Source organism: Camelus bactrianus, chromosome 23, assembly GCF_048773025.1.
Source record: "Camelus bactrianus isolate YW-2024 breed Bactrian camel chromosome 23, ASM4877302v1, whole genome shotgun sequence".
NCBI classification, from domain to species: Eukaryota; Metazoa; Chordata; class Mammalia; order Artiodactyla; family Camelidae; genus Camelus; species Camelus bactrianus.
Genome location: NC_133561.1, coordinates 6,234,536 through 6,241,805, shown reverse-complemented (window position 1 = coordinate 6,241,805; position 7,270 = coordinate 6,234,536). Strand labels below are relative to the sequence as shown.

At 40.3% G+C, this 7,270-nt stretch overlaps 1 long non-coding RNA gene across 1 annotated transcript; it reads left to right on the top strand.

The window, feature by feature from the left end:
• The first annotated feature begins 1,842 nt into the window (after window positions 1–1,842).
• LOC123614003 (uncharacterized) lies at window positions 1,843–5,652 on the top strand. Its single transcript, XR_006721462.2, has 2 exons — window positions 1,843–1,961; window positions 5,459–5,652. It is a non-coding gene; the product is annotated as an uncharacterized LOC123614003 (long non-coding RNA).
• Window positions 5,653–7,270: the final 1,618 nt, after the last annotated feature.

The following is a 7,270-nucleotide window of genomic DNA, read 5'->3' as shown; positions in this document are numbered from 1 at the left end:
GCTGCGAGGCAGACAACTCACGCTGTTAAGGGATCAGAGCTATTCCCGAAGTCCTGTTCCGGGAGACAGTAAAGTCAAGGCCCCTTCTCTGTCTTCAGAACTATGGCCAATCCACAAAGGCTGAAGAAGACGAAGGCTGGGAGTCCCTCTAGGCAGCAACAGGTCTGCTTTATTAGACTAAGGTTTGGGACTGGGACCTTAGTCCCTCTACATCCTACTCAAACCACCAGGCTGTCAGGTGCACGAGGTGGGAGGAGCAGAGGGAGGAGGGAGTTCACGGTGAAAGCACAGGTTAAAAAAATCTTTCGAGGCAATGTTTGAAGATGAAGTTGGTGGGTCTCCATCACCTCATTAACCAATCTTGGGCTCTGAGAGAGTAGGTCCTTCCTAATTGCACACCTCTTACTAGTCACATCATGCTCAATACGTATATTTAGAGAACTTTTTGAATCAATTTATTACTTTTTCTCAATTACTTTATTCCACAACATGATGTCAGAATTCTTACTACCTCAGGAAAGGTAATGTTTTGGCGAAGGTAACTTGCATCCTGCGTCAAGGGCGTACCATCTGGGTACCCAAATCAATTTCCATAATCATATGTTGCCACGTTGTCATTTTAGTAAGGAAATGATGACGATGTTTTGTGAAACCACATAGCTTTTTTTTTTTTCAGCCACTGTTTCTTTATGATAAGAGGGAATTAGACACAAAAACAGAATGAGTCACTCATTGCCACCACTTCCCTTTCATTTTCCTTCCTGTTTTCTCATTGGAGGCTGCATATAAGGTCACTGCTGGGCCCATTAGCATCTCAAATCAGGCTTAGATAAAAGTGCTGAGATGTTTTGTCCTTCATTCAGCAAATATTCATTCCAGGCACTGTGCCAGAGAATAAAAAATCCAAATGAGATACAGCCATGTGGTCCAACACAGCAGCTATTAAAAGTGATAGAATACAAGCCCATTTATTGGCATGGAAAGATATCCACAATAAGTGAAAATATATACCTATACGCATTGTTTACTTTGGGGGTGTGTGTGTATCCATCCAGATACTTTTTATTTGCTATTCAAATATATACACAGATATACGCAGGGGTGGGGAGTTATTTTAAACAAACAAAAACACTTGCCGGTAGTCTTTTGTCTTCTAAGGGCTGGTAAGGGTGGGAGGAGGAGTGTCGACGGTGATCAGAACAGCAGAATTCAGTGTGAGAGTAAATCTGTATGCTGCTTCCTTCTGCCTACACCAACCAGGGCGAACCGGTCCTACCTAAGATTTTAATTATGTTAAAAGAACGATTATAATTTCAGAACCTAGAGTAGATTACTTTTGCCTGATGTTTTTTAACTTTTCCTGCAACGTACATTATTTGCATAAGAAAAATCGGATATAGTTCCCATTTTCAAGAAACTCTTATAGAAGAGAACATATAAATAAAACACTGCCATACCCTATTGTGGCTAAATCACTTGTATAATACCCCCTGTGACAGTGTATATATATCAATCTCCCCGTTAATATATCAATCTCTCTATTAATAATATACATCTCTCTCTGTATATATATATATATGTGTGTGTGTGTGTGTGTGTGTGTATATACACACACACAGCATACATTCATGAGGGTACAGAGGAGGAAGTCCCTAGCTCCACCTGGGGGTATCTAGAAAGGTTCTCCCCCGGATTTGGCTTTGAATTGGGTTTTAACCCAAAGTCTCTCAGAGAGAAAACCACATGTTAAAGCACAAACTATCTGACAACCCAGTTGGACTGGATCTTGGATGGATGGGTGTGGAGACTCACCCAGGGAGGGGGTTATTAAGTGATAGGAAGAGAGGCTGTAACATTAGACGGGAACCAGATAAGGAAAACACAAGTCATCTTCAAAAGTGGAGCCTTCATCCTAACATGATGAAGAGTCATTGAAGACCACGTTTTCCTTCAACAAAGAGGTAAGCACAATCTTAAAAAGTTGGTTGGTTTGTTTTAATTAAGTATAGTCAAAGTGTGTCAGTTTCTGGTGTGCAGCGTCATGTTTCAGTCATACAGTTACATACAATCTTAAAAGATTTTTAATGTTAATTTTTTGTCATCATAGAACCAAGGAGACAGAGCACCAACTCTGTTCCTAACCTGAGGCTTCAGGTCCTTTGGACTCAGTCCTGTGGATTAGAGCAGTACATCCAAAGTGAGTCCCCAGATTGGGGTCAGTCAGTAATAAATTTTTCACTGGTCTAAGGAGCAATAAGAGAAATAAGCATGATGTAGTGAATTTTGTATAAAACTAAATCTATTCAATTTTTTAAATTGTTTTTTGATGTCTGTTATTAGCAAAACAAAAAATAATCTCATGTTGGTGGCCCCTAGGTTTTTTTGTTGTTGTTGTTGTTGTTGTTGTTGTTGTTTTTTTAGTTTCTCATTCATGAAAGAAAGTTTAAGTTCAGGGACCCACTGGACTAGAGTTGTCCAGTTTCACTGGACACTGAAAATAGAAAAAGGAAAAATCAGCAGAGCAAAAACACAGGAAAAAAAAAAACAATAGAGAAATCAGAGAGTTAGAGGAAATTCCACTGGTCTAGGAGAAAGTACGGAGGTGGAAAAGGAACTAAATTTAATAACAAAGCATTTGTTCTCTGCCAGATTGGAATAAATCTTTTATTTTAAGAGAGACACAGTATATCCTTCTTCTAAAAGTTTTATGCCAAAGATCTAGTTTTCACGTTTGTATTTTTAGGAGAATCATTTGGAGCCTGAAATGCAAGGTGCACACAAATAAATCTCTTTTCTTGATGGGATATATGTCTTCACAGAGCTGGCTCTAGGGAAAATTTTTACCAAGTGAAACCTTATTCTCCCATTTTTTGATACTGAGAAAAAAAACCCTTAGTAGATCATGTTGACAGTTTTTGCAAGGAAAGAATGAGGATCGTGCTCTGGCTTGTGGACTGCAGAGAAATTGCAGGATTATTGCTGGGAGTTTCACCTTGTAATTCACTTTCCCTTTGCATGATCTCCTTTTTGTCAGTGTTGTTCTTGTCTCCGTCCGATAGTCAGTTTATGTGCAGGCACTTGCCCCCTAGTCTGTCTCTTGAGTGGTTGCTTTCCCTCTACCACAGGCTTACAGACTCCTCGGGTCATTGTCTTCCGTGTGTGTCCCCGCAGGGCACCCAGGCCCACAGACTCCTTTCAGTTTGTTTACCTACTTTTCCTTCCCACAAAGAGCAATAAAAAGAACGACCTTAGCTCCATAATCCTGATTTATAGACTGAGGCATCCCATTAGTGGTTTTAATTTCAACCCTATCAATCAATTGTGTTTTGGCAGGATATCTCAAAGTTAAACATCATAAAGCTAGAGTTAATGTTAACTTATGGCTTCATAAATGGAAATATCCTTTTCATATTTCACTTTCCATTTGTGTTAGATCATAATAAAAATTAAATCCATCTGTCTCTAGCAAATGCAGAGTATGTCTGGTTAGAGACAAGAGGAAAAGAAATTCGAAGGGCAGATTTGAAGACAGGCTTGAAAGTGGCAGACAGAGATATTCAAATCAGACTTCGCCTTTTAAGGAACAAACATTTGTGTTTTATAAAATCCACCAAATGTATGTTTCCTTATAAATAACAAAAGAGGAGGATAACATTTAAAGCCACACATGCAAGTTTTAGAAATGTTCATTTTTGGCCAGGTAAGAAAATATTTTGACGGTATGTCACTATTTTATTTTCTTCTTCTCCACAATTATTTTTAACATAGGAATAACTTGTAAACATGTTTTCACCATCAGTGATTTAAAATTTCCGTAAGTATTTTTAGTAAAACATATAAATATCTCCTTAATCTTATTCTGCTTTTTCTACTCCCTTATCTAAAAATAACTACAATAAGAATTGTGTATATTCTTCCTCTTTGGGGTCTATTTTAAGCAGCTAACATTGAATCCAATTTTTCAATAACTCAGAGCCTGTGCCAGAAAGACATAAATTAAGCATAGAAGCTTGCATCAGAAAAAAAAAACACAAACCCCACTATATGCCACTATGCATATATATGTATAACTGAATTGCTTGCTCTGCACCTGAGAGTAACATTGTAAATCAACTACACTTCAATAAAAATAAAATTAAAAAAATTTTTAAGTAAAAATATAAAAACAAACTTAAAAAAAGAGAGAGAAAAATTTATATCACTATCACCACTTCTTAACTTAGGACGAATAATATCATTTACAGAGTAATTACCATGCAGCCAAAAACTTCACATACATACATACATAAATACAGACATATGTAATTTTGTTTATTCTTTATAATGACACTATGAGGTAGGTGCTTTTTTCTTGAATGAAAAATTCTTTAAATCCTATAGTACTTTACATTTTTTAAAAGTTTCACATACATAATTTCATATAATCTATAATAACCCCCTTTTTCATTCCCTACCCCTAAATTGTCCCTCCTCACTTGTAACCACTGGTTTGTCCTCTCTGTCTGTGAATCTGCTTCTTTTCTATTATAGTCACTAGACTGTCTTTTTTAGACTCCACATATAAGTGCTGTTGTACAGTATTTGTCTTCCTCTGTCTGACTTACTTCACGTAGCATGATGCATGAGATCGGTGCTTTTAATGTCCCATATGACAGACAAGGACATACTGAGACGTACTGAATGGAGACCCTTGGTTAGTAAGAGGCAAAGCCAGAGGTGAAACCCAGGTCTGTCCAACTCTGAAATCCTTTGACAGTAGCCTAGATAATCGTAAATGTGTAAGCAGGCTGGGAGCCCTGTAAATCATGATCACTCACCTCAAAATAACGCCCAATATGTCTGACAACCTTGCGATCAGTGCTCTCATGAGAAAGCACTCCCACTCTTTGTAAAGTCCATTTTATACCTCCTCAAGGCCTGGCACACAGGAGCCGCTTATAAATGTATATTTAATAACAACAACAATAATAACAGCAAGCACTTAGATAACAATTACCACACTCCAAGTACCTTTCTGACCTTTATATAGATGTTTAACTCATTTAATTCACATGACAAATCTATGAGGTAACTACTATTGCTATCCCCATTTTATAGATAAGGAGACTGAGGCACAGGGGTTAGGAAACCTGTCCTGGGTCACACAAGTAGGAGGTGGCAGAAGTAGACGTTGAGCCCAGGCAGTCTTGCTCCCTAGCTCCATAATCTGCAGCCTAAATAAATAGATGGATGAACGAACCATAATGATTTTTGTTGACAAAAATAAAATTGTATCATTGCCTGGATTTAAACCCTTCAGGGCGCCCCACCGTATGTAGGATTAAAACATTAACCTCCGTCCAGGCCGTAAGGCCTTGCATGATCTCCCACTTCATCTTTTGCCTCAAATTTTATGCCTCTCACTCTCTTCCAGCCGATGTAATAGATTTGATTCAGTATTTTTCTTCCCCCAATTCAGGCCCTTCACACAAGCTGCTGCTTCTCTCTGGAAGATCATCCCTATGACTCTTAACTGGTTAGTTCCTATTCGTCACTGAAGCCTCCACCCAAATGCAGCTTGGGAGAGCGCCTCTCTGCTATGCCAGTATAACCCAGAGGTCCACTCCTGTCAAACAACCCAGCAACATTTAAAACAATTTCTAATTGTCTGTGCTAGTGTGTGGAGCTCTGATTGTCTTTCTCTTGCATTACCGTATAAATCTGATGAGAGCAGAGTGACTTTTTTTTCTATATATGGTCTATACTAGGTACTAGATAGAGATTACTGAGGGTAAGAATGAATGAATGAAAAACTCAACCAGAAGCATTATTCACAATGCATTCTCATAATATTGTACGTGTGTGTGACTGCCAATTGCCAAACACTCTGCCAAGCACTAACTTAAAAATCAGTACACATTGAAAGAGTCCCCACCGTCGTTTTGAGGAGCTAAGATTGAATATGGTTATCAAGTCAAGCGTGTAAGGAAAACAAAGCAGACCCACCTCCGCTTTTCCTCCCCACAAGGGGAAACACGGTAACTGCGGTTGTATCCGCTCAACTTGCGCTGATAGCCCACCCCTCTTCTTTGAGACAAAGAGCTCCCTGCTGTCACGAGACGCTGGCACAGTGTGAGCAAAGGACCCTGTCAGGCCAAGCAGGGTCTCCCCTACCTCGAGCAACAGTGATTCATTCTGAGATGAGCACAAGCCCCCCACGGGCCGCGATCAGAGCCTTCCACGTGACTGCTGTGCTAGTGCAGATGAGGTGCGTTTCTTCTTTGCCTTCACCGGTTGTGGGAAGATTTGAATTTAAGGCTGTTTAACTGGCCATCTTCCCAAGTCACGTGGAGGTAACCTCTCTAGATGAGAAGAGAAAGAGGCTGAGGTGCTAACATGAACAGAAATAAACAGAGAGGAGAGACTGAGAGCGAGAAACCTCCAGGATCACGTAAGCCAGGGTTCCCAGCTATACCCAAAGCCAGCTGTCTCCCGGACTTCCCAAATAGGTGAGCAAACATTTCTTTTTGATTTGAGAAGACCCTACTTTCACTTGCAGCCTCGCCCCCTGATTCATACATCTTCCCAACTAACATTTCTAGTATTTGAAAGCCTGAGGCCTGGAGGAGACCAGTACCAAGATGTACAGGTCACTTACAGGTGGTTGGTTTGGCCAGGCTTCCGGGAGCTTACACACAGTTTGTAGACGCAGAAAATCCTGTCCTCATCAGAAAATCATGCCAGGCCAAATGAAGGCAGGGAAAGTGGACAGTCCCTGAGGAAGGAAGCAGAAAAGAACTCCCCTGCTTCCGGAGCAGCCTCTGTTCCCCTTCCGCTGAGGACCACTGGTGTTCCCAGTCAGGCTCCAGGGGAAAGAAACACCACGCGCGGTTCCCCAAGCCCCGGAGAGAATTCCATGGCTTCAGGCCTGGCTGCCTGGAGAGAGGCGTGACTATGGGGCTGCTGTCTGTGTCTTGGTTCTCACTGTTTTAAACTTTGAGAACAGATTACCCTACCATCATTGAAATTTCACATCTGTTTGTGTGATGGGATTAACTCAGGAGTTTCACATCAAGGTCTTCATCGTTCCAGAGTTCCTCAGTGCCTTAGGAGAAGAGGGAGAAACAATACAGAGAACAAAGAAGTGAAATGAATGTCTAAATAGATTTTTTTTAACTCACAGCCTAAGCGACGGTCTGAAAGCCAAGTATGGGCCCATATACCAGTCTGGGCTTCTTGACATTGAATTCTGCTGTTAGTATTTTTTAATTCCAAGAGCTTGGTTTTCCAA